General features: G+C 43.0%; 1 long non-coding RNA gene and 1 pseudogene across 1 annotated transcript; both read right to left on the bottom strand.

The window, feature by feature from the left end:
* Positions 1–6,179: 6,179 nt before the first annotated feature.
* On the bottom strand, positions 6,180–7,871 carry LOC136546548 (uncharacterized). The gene is made up of 2 exons (XR_010781397.1): positions 7,758–7,871; positions 6,180–6,851 (listed from the first exon to the last, which is right to left on the bottom strand). It is a non-coding gene; the product is annotated as an uncharacterized lncRNA (long non-coding RNA).
* A 3,013-nt stretch (positions 7,872–10,884) lies between these two features.
* Positions 10,885–16,692, bottom strand: part of LOC136544241 (F-box/LRR-repeat protein At3g26922-like) — a 41,570-nt pseudogene continuing 35,762 nt past the window's right edge.

Below are 16,692 nucleotides of genomic sequence, written 5' to 3'. Positions count from 1 at the left end.
GCACAAGTTTTAAATTTCAATATCCATGCTTGTGTGGTGTATGCTAGTTGTAGGTTTAAATGATGAAATAGAAAACTAGCATGCATAGGTTAAGTAACTAGACTCATGCTCACATTATGAAAACTAGACCCTTACTTCTAATGTTGATCTCATGAGGTATTCTAGTTTTTGTGTATGTCTAGTTACTAATGGTGCTAAGGATGGTATATTGGTGCACTTCGATTGGTATCACACTTCAAAGGTCCATCTTTTATACCTTAGCATCATTCTGTAGACATTGTCTCCTATATTTCCTATCTAAGCATATGTGCAAGCTACAATCTAAGCTCTTAGCACATATGTAGGGGGAGCAATTGCTACCATTTAGGGTTCATGAAATTGTCCATATCCTTTTACACATGGTAAATATGCTTGGGCAAGCAACATGGATTCAATTGAATTTCAATTCATATCTTTGTGAAAGGGTTGTCATCAATTACCAAAAAGGGGGAGATTGAAAGCTCTAGTTTGATTTTAGTGAATTGATGAAACCCTAAGTGCTAACCTAGTTTATCAAAGTGATTATGAGATAGGTAGCACCACTCCAAGTAATAAAGCAAATAAAGATCATGATATGATGATGGTGATGGCATGGTGATGATAAATTGCTTGGACTTGGAAAAGGATAAAAAACAAAAGGCTCAAGGCAAAGGTATAAGTGGTAGGAGCCATTTTGTTTCGATGATCAAGACACTTAGTGAGTGTGATCACATTTAGGTTCGATAGTCGTACTATTAAGAGGGGTGAAACTCGTATCGAAATGCGCTTATCAAAGTGCCACTAGATGCTTTAACTCATTGCATATGCATTTAGGATCCAGTGGAGTGCTAACACCCTTGAAAATATTTGTGAAAATATGCTAACACATGTGCACAAGGTGATACACTTGGTGGTTGGCACATTTGAGCAAGGGTGAAGAAGATAGAGTTGAAAATGAGTTAGTCGTGCTGGTCACAGAGTGACCGGACGTGTCCGGTATGGCGGTCGGACGCGTCTGGTATTAACGACCGAACTCTGGCTCAGTGGAGCGACCGGATGCTGAGGAGTTACTGTTCAGCGTCCGGTCAAAGTGTTGTGGCTCAGTACTAAATTGTAGAGAGCGACCGGACGTGTCCGGTCGCTACACCGGACGCGTCCGGTGTGAATCAGCGAGTCTCAGGTTTCAGCGCTATATTTGATCGGACTCTAGGAGCGTCGGGTCTCGTGTGACCGGACATGTTCGGTCGGCTCAGAACGACTCTGGGAGCTCTCTAGACTTGATCGAATGCTGAGTCTCCTACGTCCAGTCCGGAGTGACCGGACATGTCCGGTCGGCCCATAGCGGTTCTAGGAGCTCTCTGGACTCGACCGGACGCTGCCCGTCCTGCGTCCGGTCGTCCACACCGGACGTGTCCAGTCACATGGTACTCGTGGCAGCAACGACTACTTCATTTTGAATTGGACACATAGCGGTCAGGTAGTGACCAGACGCGTCCGATATACACAACCGGTGCGTCTAGTGCACACGACCTGCGCGTCCGGTCGACGTGCAGTCAGCCTAATAATGGAGCCAACGGTTCTATTGTTTGGGGTGTCTATAAATACCATTTGACTGGCTCAAGCTCACTCTCTTGGCCATTTGCACTGACATAGCAACCTTATGAGCTTAGCCAAAGCCCTGCCACTTATCTCCATCATTGATTCATCATCTTTGTGAGATTGGGAGAGAATCCAAGTGCATTGCTTGAGTGTTTGCATTTAGAGGCACTTGGTGTTCGTGTTTCACTGTGGGATTCGCTTGTTACTCTTGGTAGTTGCCGCCACCTAGACAGCTTGGAGCAGCGAGGATCGTCGAGCGGAGATTGGTGATTGTCTCCGGCTCCGATCGTGATGATTGTGAGGGGTTCTTAACCTTTTCCCAGCGGAAAGCCAAAAGGTACTCTAGTAAAGTGCTCGTGGCTTGTGTGATCCTTATCTTATGTTGGTTGTGCGGCACCTTATTAAGGGTTTGGCGTGTGATGCCAATTAGCGCGTGAATCTCCAAGTGAGTGAATCACCATAACGAGGAGTAGCGTACCGGTAAGCAAGTGAACCTCGATAAAAAATCATTGTGTTCATTATTTAATTTCGAGGTGATTGGTATTCATTCTTGTGATTGATTGGTTCATTCCTCGACTTGACGGTATAACTATCTCGCTCTCTCTCTCTTTATATTATCGCAAACTAGTTGTCAGGATCTTTAGTGTAGCTAGTCGTGAGAGCTTGTTAGTTTGGTTAGTGTGGCTCTTTAGTTAGCTTTTGAGAGCACACTAACTTAATGTAGTGACATAGCCATTGTGGGGATAGAAACTATAGAAACTAGAATTGTGGTAGGTGGCTTGCATTTTTAGTAGGCTAGCGCAATACTTGTTTCTTCTCATATTTGTCTAACTGGTTTATTAAGTGTTGTTATAGAAATTTTTAATAGTCTATTCACCCCTCCTCTAGTTATTAGGACATTTCCCTAGTTGTATGTAAGACCAGTGTATGTTTGAATTAGCACTCTTGTGTGACCTTATTTATATGAGACCTTATTTATGTGTGACTAAAACTATGATGGATTTATGTGAGACCTTGTTTATGTGAGACATGGTTAATTACAATGCATCTGTGAAAATTTTTAGAGCACATCATATACTGTTATGTGTTCTATTTACTTAATATTACTCCAAATATGTATTGTTATGTGTATTACATACTCCAAATATGCCCTACTGTTATGTGTGAATTTTTATTTGCTTAATATTACTCCAAATATAAAACAAACATACAAAACTCTACAATTTATTTTTTTACGCCAGGGTCAAAACGGTCTTTTTACCCTTGATTTAACACCGTCAAATGAAAAAAACGGACGAAAAGCCAAAGAATGATTAAAAGTTCGTTTCAGGACCATAGAGATAAGTTTTAAAAAAAGAACCATAAAAGGAAGAGCCATTTTTCCAGAGCCATACAGATAAAAAGCTATAAAAACACACCATTCACCTCTGAATTGCCTATTGTGATTCACCACACCAAGTTTCTACTCAGCGCCGGTTAAAAATATCTCCTACTGTGTATCTTCTCTCCCTCTCCTTCTCCCTCTCTACTCTCTGCTTCCTCTCTCTCCCTCTCCCCTGACACGAGCAGGGTGACGCCGGATATATAATACTCCCTCCATCCTATAAACAAATATTTTTAACTTCAAATATTTTTAACTTTGAGCAATTATATATAATAGAATAATATTAATATTTATAGTGTATAATTAGTATAAATAGTAAATATATTTTTATAATAAATTTATATACTAATATAAATATTATTAATATTTATTTTATAAAAAGTTTGACACACATCCGTAGCGTCGTTCTTTTGGTACGGAGAAAGTACAAGTTTGACTGCAAATGTTATAGGCTGTAGCTGTACAGGTGCGACAAGCTGAACCAAACAAGCCTAATGGAAATCGCATGGTGCAGTTTCAAAAAAAAGAAGAACAAGAAATCGCATGGTGCAAAAATAGTAGGAAAATGAATATCATTTCAATAGCGTGTGCACCAACTAGCAGGGCTTTGTTTACAGACAACTTCGGTTTTACTTTTATCACGGTGATTCTTGAACTTCACATAGAATAGCGTGTGCACCAACTAATAGCAGGATGACCCAACCAAACACGTCTTAAGGCCATAGTTAGGTGGAAACAAGAAAAAGTTGAAGAAACAGAGCACAGGCATCTAAAGTTTCATTGCCAAGGCTCTCGATGCGGTGGACCCTGAACATCTAATCTAACCGTGGAGGAAACCTTTTCCTCGACGATAATGATATTGTGCGGGCGTCCATCCCGTCCGGACAGACCCGCACCGAAACTGACTTGACCGCTCCTATCCATCCCGTGAACCCCCCCCCCCCCCCCGCTTCCACTTGCTCAGTTTGCTCGCCCGCTCCCCCCCCCCCCTCTCCGCACCCACTCGTTGCCGCGCCCGCGTAGGTCGCTGCCACCGCTCCCTCCCTCCCTCTGCGACCTCCATGCCACGTGTCGTTCTTCGGGCCGCCCCGGGACAGACGCCGCGCCCGCGCAGGTCGCCGCCGCTCCCTCCCTCCCTCTGCGACCTCCATGCGACCCCCACTAGAGACGAGGGCGACGGCGGCGACTACGGCGAGGTAGGTCTGGATCTGAGCCCTCCTCCACCTCCTCCTCTAGATCTGAGCGCTCCTCCTCCTCCTCCTCTGGATCCGAGGGACGCGGCGGTGGCTAGGGTTCCGGCGAGCTCTGTTGCAGTAGCCGTTGTTTTGTTGTTGCAACAAGTAATATTTATTTGTTGCATTAGTCTCTTTTTTGTTTCTGATGTTGCATCTCGCATTGCAGTAGCCTTGTTCTAATGTTGCAACAAGTAATATTTCTTTGTTGCATTATTCTTTTTTTCCTGATGTTGCTTTCTCGCATTGTGCTTTGTTCTGTTGTTACAGTAGCCTTGTTCTAATGTTGCAACAAGTAATATTTCTTTGTTGTATTAGTCTCTTTTTTTCTGATCTTGCATCTCGCATTGCAGTAACTTTGTTCTGGTGTTACAGTCGCCTTGTTCTAATGTTGCAGTAGACTTGTTCAGATGTTGCAAACAAGTAATACTTGTGATGTTTGCATCTCGTATTGCTCCGTGTTGCAAGGTGACGGAGCACGGTGGGGATAGGGCGTGGAGGGCAACAGGCGTGCAAGGGATGGCGGCACGCGCGGGGGATGGCGGCGCAGCGGTGGATGGGCCATACGCGGGGGCGCGCTTGTTTTCAGACGCGGGGGCGCCCTCGTTCTATTCGCAGGGATGGCGGCGTAGCGGGAGGACGAGCTGCGCGCGAGCGGGAGGATGGGCCGCGCTATGTCCCTATTGTATATGGTCGAGATCGAAACGTTACATGGATTAGGTGCGTCCGGACGTGCCCCTGAAGCCGGGCGTCCGGGCGCTAGTTGCGTCGATTCCTCGATGTGCCCAGGGCATAGGATGCTAGCTCCAGAAGACTCTTCGCAGGGTAGAGGTAGAAGCCGGCGATCTGCACACGCTCGAGCAGTTAAGCTTCTCATGGTGGCGGTGTTCTGGCATCTGACGCAGGTGGGAGGGATCTCAAGAAAACAAGCCATCATGCACACAGCACACGAAGCTCCGGTACCTGAACATGGCAAATGGAAAACACTTGAATCCATCCGTCAGGCGCTGGACAGGACATCTTTGCGAGATGAAAAAGACACATGGACAGATGTACTCCAACTCCTATACGCAGGATGAAAAGTTTCCAAGCAAGGAGAAGCACGAGGAGATGAACCAAGGAGAAAGTAATCACAGGCTGGTCCCCGAGTCTCTACTGGATCTCGAATGCTCAGCTACTTAAGCTCAGTCTGTTTGGATTGCGGCACCGCTTGATCCAGAATCAATCAGTTCTCTCGTCAGTCCAGCAGTTTTTGAAGAATCATCCAGTCCTTCAAATTACGCTAGCAGGGAAGATTACTAAGGATGAGTCGGTAACAGATCCGTTCAACTCACGATGCAAACCAAACAGATAATCCAGATTCGGATTTTAGGTTCCGATGATTCTGGATCGGTATGTCCGTCAATCCAAACGTGCCATAAACGCGGATGGTGTGCTGGTTCTGGTTATCTGCATGAAGGTTCCAGATCAGTTACATTATATATATAAGGCCTTACTGTTGTAGTATGATTGTACGTATAACTCTGTTTCATTTAGTCACATCAACTACTCGAGTACAATCTCTATATACTTTATTATCTCCATACGGATTTTCTTTCGAGCCCAGAGTGTCAACACTTGAGTAGAGGCTGGGACGATATCTCCAGTAATTCAGAAATGCATGAGATACACAGGTAGCACGGCCAGCATCTCTAAGTGGCAATAGAGAATGTCTATGGCACAAGACTTCGTGCAGGCGCAACAATGGGATAAACGTTTGATGATGAAAACTGTAGAGCTTGTTCGGCTGAGCAAGTTCAGCTTGTTTTTTTTCCAGCCGAAGCAGTGTTTTTCTCTTACAAAATTTTAGCATAAACAGTGTTACAGCATAAACAGTGCTTTATTTCATCCCAGCCAAACACTCCGGTAGAAGCTAGCGTGACTTTAACCAGAACACAGAAAAATAGGAACATATAAAAGCAGCATTTTATCTCAGGTGCTCATCTGCGTGACCAAACACAATGTGCCCTAGCTGCATTACAGGGGTAGGAAATGCATTGGAATGCAATTGCAATTGGTATACTGAGGATCATCATACTAGAGTATGTTGTCTCTCCATCTGTATTATTATGTGACTAGGAGGTGCCCTGCCTCTTCGAGTGATGTTTTTTTTTTTTTTGCGAATTACATAAGTACAGACGCAAACGCTCAACACGCACGCACACTCATCCATATGAATACATGTATGCAAACCCTACCCCTATGCGCACCTCCGAAAGACTATGCCGGCACATCTCAAGATTGATGAAGTCACCAAAGGCGTCTCGCTGTCGACGGGAACGTCGCCTACCACTGAAAGCAATAACGCCGTTAAATCCTAAAATAAATCCAGGAAAATGCGAGCACCCATATCAAGTCGAGAACTTAAACTGGGTGGGCAGGTTCCACCACAAGGAACCTAACCAACTGAGCTAGGCTCAGTTCGCGCCTTTTCGAGTGATGTTGCGGTCTCAAGATTCAAGGACACGTCAAGCTAGGCCCAGCAGGCACTTCTCACTTACTCAGGACTTACTCAGGGTAGAAACCAGTGATCTTGACGCGCTCCGGCGCTCGAGGATGTCATGGCATTGTTCTGGAATCTGAACCAGATCAGTCAACGAGGGTATGTCAACTTCAGAAGGGACAGTCTTAAATATATCGGGGTTTGATTCAATATTCCATTTTTCAGAAAAAAAAAGTTTAATCTCAAAGCAAATATTAAAAGTAAAACAGAAGTAAAAAAAATGAATTTTTAGTGAAGCAAAAGACAAACAAATCTAAACTGATAAACATGCCCAACTGCCCGACTCTGGCTGATTATTTGACCTCGCAATCTGGCGGATCCTAGGAATACACGAATACATAAAGCTCACAGATATGCATATCTCAACAGGCCTGACATTAATTTGTTTCTCATTGCATGAAACCTCCTTTTCACCACGCCAAACAATGTCTCGTAACTGTCCTTCCGACATTTCTAAAAGGTTCTGGGGTTCTGAAACCCTGTAACTATTGTTGGCAGCTGTGGCTGCTGCAGCTCGTGAACTACGGGGTACTATAGCGAGAGCTGCAGCAGTGAACACACCCTACAAATCTAACTTTCATGTTCTCTCTGTCATTCAAATGTCAGAGGATTTAAATGACAGAGGACACACCATGAGAAAACAAGATTCAAAGGGTGCCACAAGTTGAAGGAAGCGACCAAGGTTGCCTGTCATGAAGAAAGTTTCTTTGATGCAGACACCTTAATTTCACACATTGTGTAAAGAGACAACTAGTGGTATCACTATTCCTTAGTCAAAACTCTTTAAAACAAATAGGTGCCGCTTTTCTCACAAGTTTATGGCACACATATGCCCATATAAGCTTCTTGTGCAATATAAAGGGACAAATATGTTTGCCATCCAAAATATTTGTATCCCACAACCAAAACTAGTGCCATAACAGTATTTTACTAGTCATTATGATGATATTACTTGCAACCACTGTTTTGCATTTATACCTACCTGAGGAATGGTGGGCCCTGAATATCCAGTTGCCTCCACGAGAATTACCATCTTGATCACAAGCCACAAGGCAAGCCCTTCATGTGGCCACGGAAACAACTGATCCATCTGAAGTGCAAATGCAATGCATCATGGTTATCATATAGGTTAGCCAATAACCGAAGAACAATAATATCAACCAAGCTGACTTTTCTCGGGCAGCACACTGATTTGTTTACTCTGCCTACCTTATGTGCAGGAATACAAACAATTCTATTGTTAAGAGCCAACTTGTAAGAACACAAACATACAGGGCACATCAGGTCATGTGGATTATCGGATAACAAACTAAAGCACTTAGCAACAATGTATGTGTCAGCTCCTGGAAGCGAATGACATGAAAGGCGTTCGTTAGAATAGAACAGAGAAGGTTACTGGAGAAAGCAACCCGAACTTTGAAGAGGGAAGCAATAATATAATAAAGAAAAGATCGCATAGGAATCAGAACTACAAAGGGCAGGAGCAGTGCCCGAATGCAATCCAAATGCTGTTAGACCTGCCAATGCAACAACTACACCTTCAAAGTACCAATCATGGATACCATTTGGTTTGCATCCATATACGGCTAACGATGCAAATGGATGAATGGCACAACAATTGTGCTCCTTATTAAACCGCAAATGTAGTATTCCCTCCGTTTCCAAAACATAGGCCATTTTCATGTCCTAAGTCAAAATTCTCTAATTCTGACCAAGTCTATAGAAAATATAATAACGTCTACAATACCAAATAAATGCACTGGCAACTGGCAAGACATATTTCCTGGTGGTCTTGGCGAAACCAATTTGATGTTCTATAAACTTGGTCTAGTTAGAGAAGTTTAACTTAGACAAAACTAAAACAACTTACATTTTGGAATTGAGGGAGTACTAGCAATCTAGCATAGAGAAGAATTCTACACAATTGTCGCAATAAGCCAGCCAACCAGCAGAAGAGGGCAAGTGGCTTGTTTAACTAAACTGAAACTTGTATGAATGCTGCTTGTAAGTAGTGCACTCAAAAGTAAACCCATCATTTATAACTGTATCAAATCAGTCAAACAAGCAATCGATCTGATCTACACAAGGTACAAGAGGAACTAACTCCTAATCAGCTAGTAATTTGATGGGATGGTGCCCAGTCTCGAGGAGCAGTTGCATGATCTCGCCACGCCGAAACAGACAGAATGACAAGCATCAGGGGAGGCGATCGATCCGCCCACTCGCTCAGATAAGCCCCTTGTTCCTGCAGCAAAGGCGCATCACGGATCAGTTAAAAGCGAGCGCGCAGATCTGATGCGTCGCCAGTACCTCCACCTCATGGAGGAAGGAAGGAAGAGAGGCAGAGCACACCTACGTCTGCTTGGAGAAGGAGGAGGGCCCCGCGGCGGAGGCGGAGGCGGAGGACGGCGAGCGCTTGCTGCGGAAGATCATGTACGCCAGCGGGAGCACCACGCCGGCCATCATGATCGCTGCCCCCACCAGGTACCTCGCCGGCGAAGGCGCCCCCACCTCCAGCTCCATCCTTGATCTCTGTCGCTCGCTGGATTTGGATCTGGAGAGGTGGAAACCCGGGCGAGTGAGGCGGACGGAACGGAACCAGACGACCAACTCGCGTGCGGTGCGGCCCTGCCCGGCGTGCGTGTGGCCAGTCGAGGCACTAGGCGGTAGGCGGCGTCACCTGCGATCTGCACGCAAAACAAATGCAAAGACGGGATGTCAACACACTACACTTGCGCTATGGTGTTAGCGTAAATACATCAAGACGCTTTCTCGTGGGACTTGTGATGTGCAATGGGATCGTATCGGATATTGTCACTCTCATATTGGTTTCCACATTTTCCTTCAGATTTAAGTTGGACGTGGATAGCTTAACGGATACAAATATGAATGTGGATTGTCTCGGTTACGCATACAAATGAATGTGTATCAGATACGGGACGAGTCAGATATGAATAGTGTCGGTTACAAATATTTCTTCGAAAGGTAATAGCTACACCCATATACTATCAGTCTGTTCGCTGGGTCGTAAACGATCGTAAATTTTCAGCCAGAACAATATTTTTCTCTCACACCAAACCACAGTAATAATCCACGATCGTATCAGCACCAGCCGAACAAGCTGTATGTTACGTGTTTCACTAATTAGATCACTTAAGCTTTTGCATTTCGCCCAAAAACCATTGATCCATCATAACATCTTTCTTGTTTGTCTCAATGTATAGTGTTTCTAATACTTGATTTTTTATTCTAATCTAATAGGGGTCTAATAAAAGATTAAGTGATTCTAATCCATATATAATGTGGGGGGCACAACAACAGCGTAGGGCGCAACAAGCAATGCCCAACGTATGAGAATTCAGGTTGTGTGGCTGCTCCCATATATGATTATAACTATTTGTATGTTAGTCTTTGTATAATGAACAATATTTAAATCTAAATGTTAATCGAATATATTTTTGGATATTGGTGGGATATATATATCCAACTAAATTGTCAGGATATTGGATAATGGTTAAGTTATAACTGTATTTGGTATCGGCAATAAATATATGTATTTGTATTTGATATTCAAGGAAAGTTACGAATATTTAAAAAATTATTTACATAATTGTCTAGGCCTCTTCGGTCGGGTGGTTTGGTAAAAAAAATATCCATACTGTTTGCACGTAGATCTCCTCGTACTAAGGTTATCCACAAATTTGAAATGTTGCCATTGCAAAAGGATCAAGCTTCGTGGGTATGTTATCTCATATTTGGGGGCTTCGCCAATCTGCTAGTGTCATGCAGGGATCATAATACGCTACATCCTACCATGTTCTTTTCTTAAATTCTTTGTTTATAATTTTTTTCCTGCCATTCTAGGCAATTTTTCTAGGCCGTCGGATTTGATCACCTGGTGAACAGGATTGTTGCCAGACAGCTGACCTACCTGCCAGGTATGAAACCAAAAACGCCCATAGCGCGTACGCTGCCGAACAGCCTAAGCCAAACCAAAATTCTAAGAGGCAAACAAAGGCGCAACCACCGATGAGGTGCAGATCAGATCAACAAATAAATAAGCCTTCTAAACATAAGTGGTCATAGTAATTTAATAAGCAGACACCTCATTAAACATTGGATGGCAATGATAACTTGTCATCTAAAGTACAAGGCTTCGGAAAGTCTAGCCTAGTGGTAGAGGGAAAATTCTCCTCGATGTACGCTCTGACAGCGAAGATGAAGCATTTGCCAGATTTGCTATGAGAAACCCCAGAACAACAGCATTTCGTGTCCAATGTAAGGCATTGAAGCGATGGCGCACTCTCAAGAATATGACATGTTAGTTCAACCAGGCTTTTCGTGGGGTGGAAACAGGTGATCTTCACCCTCTTGAGGTTGCCGTAGTGGCGCTCTGCCGTCTGGCGCATATGTGATTGTAAGAGTTCCCCAAGAACTGACTCAGGATCCTCGAATACCCTACGGACCTAAAGACAGAATGCATGGTATTCAAGTCGATCCATTAGTCACTACTCACTAGGTATACTTGCTAATTGCAATATGAAAAATTATACTTACATTAAAATCCAAGATGAAAGTCTCCAAGGAAGGAGAAGCATCAAGAAAAGAAGCCAGAGAAAAATAATCATAGTCTGAACCAAAGTACTGTCCAGGAACACAAATATCCAAGTACTTGAGCTGGTAGAATTTGCTGGGTAGGATCGTTATATTATTGACCATCTGCATAAAGCTTCTCAAGTTAAGAATTATTTCTTACCACTATATGCATTCACTAATCTATAATTACCAATTTACCATAAATTTTAGAGTATACCTCCTTAAACGACTCAATAGTAAGAATCTCGAGACATGGTGCAATCAGTGGAAGGTCCACACGAGCAAAATAGACGGCGCCATAGTGGGATATGTATAGGTCTTTCACTTTGACATGCTTCTCCAAGTGAGAGATGAACAGGGTTGTCGCGTGAAAAGCGAAAAGTGGATAGATTTGGAGCTTCGATCTGTATCACTTCTAGACTCAAGCATGCTTTCACCTCCAGGTAGCTGAGGCGCCGCAGCAGGCAAGGTATCTTAAGGTTAATTATCTTGCTGCAACTCAGGAGTTACAACCTCTCCAAAGCAAAGGAATCTGATAGAATGTACTGTAACTCATCAGCCGTGGTACTCACAGAACAAAGATATAACTTCTTCAGGCTTCTCAAGCAAAGTCTAACTGTAGGACGAAAGGCACAGCAAAGGCGAAGATTCTGAATCGAGTCTCTACTCTTGCCAGATAAAAGGGAGCATGGGAAGTTGTACTCTGTCATGCACAACTCAATGGTGAGTTCTTCAAGCCTATATGAAAGAGCAAGGTGAAGCCAGCTATCAATATGACATGAGTTGTAAGGACTAAACATATAACCAGACATTTCAAGCCCAAATGTCTTCAAACCCGTGCCTGAGTGCCTTTTCAGAATGTGATAAACAGTGCTGATGAAATCCAATTCCATTAGTTTATGTCCATGTAGAGTAGCTTTCAAGCCCATAGTTTCCTTACTGAAGTAGAGGTTGGGATGACACTTCCAGGAATTTCGAAATGCACGAGACAGCAGCACGGGCAGCATCTCGAAGTGGCAATAGAGAATGTATATGAAGCAAGATATCCTGCAGGCACAACCATAGGAGAAATGTTCAATAATGAAACTAAACAAGCTCATGATTACTTCAATAGGAAGGCCGAACCATCAGGAATGTATGGGCTAGCATTCTATCACAGATTCACAGGTGCTCTGTGGAGGATAACATAACGCTGATGGCAATTCTACCGTAACTAGTTACGTTTACAAAGGTGTGTGTCCATGAAGCTAGGTCGAACGATGAGATGGTGTGTTCAGAGTAATATTGTTGGTCGATGGTGACATTTAGGCTATGAGCCACATAAAGAGATGTTTATTGATATGAAAAGTATCTAGGAAACATACTTGATATATGAATGTGTCAGACTTGCTTTCCAAGTGTTGGTACAATGCTGGCAAATAATGACAAGTGCTATATACAAAGGAAAGCTAAGGACAAATTGCACATTAAGTGTATAACAAAGTAATACTGGGGCTTGCTTTTCAATACTCCAATTCCTGAAAAGTTTCTATATCTCGAAGTAAAAATGTCTTTTTGTTATTTAAGTAAAAGACAAACAAAAGTTTATATATGCTCTCTATTAATATATTTGCCTGGCAGAAGTCCTGCCCCCGATTTATGAAAAAAGAAATAGATATGCCTAACTGCCCAGACTCTAGATGATCAAGGCCATGCATTCTGCTGGAACATACAAACGTGGAAAGCTCACAGGTATGCATTTCCAGCAGGAGGTATGCAATAATTTGTTTCGTCATGTACGAAAGAATTGAAAGGGTCCTAATGGCTACAGGGGGTTTGAATAGCCTATAAAAATTTCTGCAACAATACTAAGTAAAGTGGTAAGATAAATATGAGACGAAGCAATTCTTACGTTAGCCTACTAAAAATGAAAGCCACCTACCACAATTCTAGTTACTATAGTCTCTATGCACACAATAATAGGTCACTATCACTAAGTTAGTGAGCTCTCAAAGACTAACTAAAGAGCCTCACTAACCACTAGACGAGATACAAGCTAGCTCTCAAAACTAATTACACTAAAGAGCTTAGCTACACTAGAAAAGTAAATACAAGAGAGGGGATATGATGTTTATACCGCCGTGGCAAGAGATGATCAATTAATCAATCACAATGAATACCAAGGAATCCTCAGGACAAGATGACACAATGATTTATCCTCGAGGTTCACTTGCTTGCCAGCAAGCTACGTCCTCGTTGTAGCGATTCACCCACTTGGAGGTTCACGTGCTAATAGGCATCACACGTCTAACCCGCAATCGAGTGCCGCACAACCAACACAAGATGGGGATCCACAAGCTACGAGCAATCCACTAGAGTACCTTTTGGCTCTCCGTCGGAGAAAGGTCAAGAACCCTTCACAATCATCATGATCGGAGCTGGAGACAATCACCTTCCTCTGCTCGACGATCCTCGCTGTACCAAGCCGTCTAGGTGGTAGCAACCATGTAGCACCCAGTTTTAAAGACAAAACCAGATACACACTATATGTAAGCCCAGAAAGTCAAATCTCACATATAGCCACAAATAAGGGTAATATCAAGAGACAATACTTATTACATAACGTATTAGTAAAAAGAAAATAACCTCAGAGTAAAGACAGCAGAAAGTTAACTCTGATCTTCTGTCGAAGACTCCAAATCCACAGGGACGACTGACTGGTTGACCACAAGCCTAACTCTTTCAGACTGGCAATCTGGTACCCATCCGGGATTTTTATTCAATGTATAGAAAAAAATAAAGCAAGTGTAAGTACATGTCGTACTTAACAATTATATCATGGGGTTCATGAGGCTCAAAAGGGCAGACACTAGTTTATTGCGATTAGCTTTAATAGATCATCTTTTTATGCAATTGAGTGGCAAAGAATTTATCATTCCCACAAACACATGATCAGGTAAACATGAATAATGTATAGCATAAACAGTTGATCATTTGTACCATTATCCATTAGTGATCATCTCTATTCTATAAGGGTCCAAGGCTGCTCGTGACCGAGAGCACGGCTGTTATAACAGTTTTATACTCTGCAGAGTTTGTACACTTTCACTGTGAGTCGTGATTTACCCTTTCATCCGAGGTGATCAGCCTCTTCACCCACTACCAAGGAAGGTCGGTAGGGTTAACTATGAAGCCTTTCAAAGATTCGTCTAACAAGTTAGGGCCGCTAGGCGTATATGGCCCATCTCTAAAAGTGGCACGCGTGGGCATCGCAGCACGGTTCACACAACCTAGCAGAAAAGGAAACATACCCTCATGCGCCTTAAAGGTAACCACTAACAAGCTAGAAAAGGTTCTCATACTGAGCTAAAGCCAGAGCCATATGGCCCTCACAGCTGTACTGTAAGTCCCGGATGATCACTTACAGATAAGTCCTTAGGAAGAGGAATCTGAAGCATTTAGAAAGTAGCTAAACACTCCATCTCCCTATTTCCATATTACTAAAAAGTCATGTTTTAATGTTTATTGCATATACCATTAGTCAAGTTATAAGATCATGGTTTTGATTAAGCACTAGAAAAAACTACCTAATGCAATGTCCCAAAGGTTTCAAGGTACAAGATATCAAATACCTAGGATATCCTTAATGGCAATAAGGGAGACACATGCAATATGAATTAAGTGGTTAATTGTGAATACGTAACAAGGATGTCCCATGCTATACTTGCCTTACACAACGATCCTTCGGTAAGCTTTATTCTTCGATGTCCTTCTTCTTCTTCTTCTTGGATCACCACGTGTGTCTCACCGACTTGACAATCGTAGAACACCACACAAACATCCATACACATACATGCATAGCATACAATTGCATCTATATCAGAACAGTACACCAATCATAGAAAAATAAGTAAAAGAGATTGAAATACGATTCTACGCATCGCTACGATCACACAGTCGCGAGAGGCACGCTAATAGAAGCTACGATGAAAAAGATACAACTACCAAAAGATTTACTCGATACGTGGAAAAGAAAACTATAGACTTTATTTATGTTAACTATATGAATTCATATACAAAAGATATTTTATAAACAATATGGATTGATTTAAGTCAATTTTATATTTAAATTATAAAACAAAAGTAAAACAAATTATATTTTATGTATAAAACCCAGTTGCATAATCATTAATCAAGATATGATTTAAACTATGATTTTCATGAAATAGTAATATAGTAAACATCATTACCAATGCGTAGATTTCATCGTTATGAAACAAACGCAACTTGAACGGACTATTTTGGAGTTAAAATGAATAAGTTATGATTTTAACAAGTTTTGCTTTAGTTAAATAATAGATTAAATCTACCCATGAATTCCAAGTGTTGAAAACATGCCTAACAGTTGTATAAACGCGTAGAAAACATAAATATGATCCTAACGCAATTTGAACGGATCAAATCGGACTTAAAACACAAAAGTTACGCATGAAATAAGATTCAGTGGTATTTCTGTAAATAACTCGAACTCATTTTTGAATTAAAACACTTAAAATCTGAATTTAAACGGTTATTGGACTGGGCGCACTAATTTTGGAAACTACAGGGTCCTAAACGAATAAAAACAGGGCCTAAAAGAAATTATTTTGAACTGAATCGGACTGCGGGTTAATTCACCAAAAATAGGGGGGCTATTCTGCAAAACCGCGTGGCTTGACTGCGGGTTTGACCGTTCACTGACTGGACAGACACGTGGCGGCCGTGGATTGGTGCGGTGCACCACATGGGTGTGGGCGCTGCTGACTTGGTGGGGTGGACCGAGTCCACGGGTCCCGGTGGACCGGTTACACAGCGAACATGTATACTCTAATCGTGACCGTCCGTGCTAGATCTAACGGTGCAGGCGTGTATGGGGGCAGCGGGTCGCCAGGGAAGAAGCATATGATGGTGGCGCCATTGTTGCCGATGGTCCGAGCTCGTCGGTGGTCACCCGGTGATTCTGGCCATGCCGAACCATCTAGAACCCACGGGCATGATGCACAGGACCTCGCGAACTCAATTGAGCACCAAAAACGAGGGCTAAGAACATGCCGAAGTGGCTTCCCATGGTGGCGCCATGGCCGGCGGCGTTGGGGCTTGCGGATGTGGCGTTCTAGCGCACTAGTTGACGAACGGAGGGCAGAGGAAGGACGAGGAGCTCACCACGAATCGTCAGGAGGGGATCGCAGCGTCCGGGAAGGGCTCTGAAGGCGGGGTCGACATCAGCGGTGATCTGGAGAGAGAGGGAGGGCGCGGGTGAGGATGAATCCGAGGAAAACAAGACCAAAATGTGAAATCGGAGG

The sequence above is a fragment of the Miscanthus floridulus genome, chromosome 3 (assembly GCF_019320115.1).
Source record: "Miscanthus floridulus cultivar M001 chromosome 3, ASM1932011v1, whole genome shotgun sequence".
NCBI lineage: Eukaryota > Viridiplantae > Streptophyta > Magnoliopsida > Poales > Poaceae > Miscanthus > Miscanthus floridulus.
Note: the sequence above shows the minus strand (reverse complement) of the source record. Positions and strands in the feature narration are given on the sequence as shown.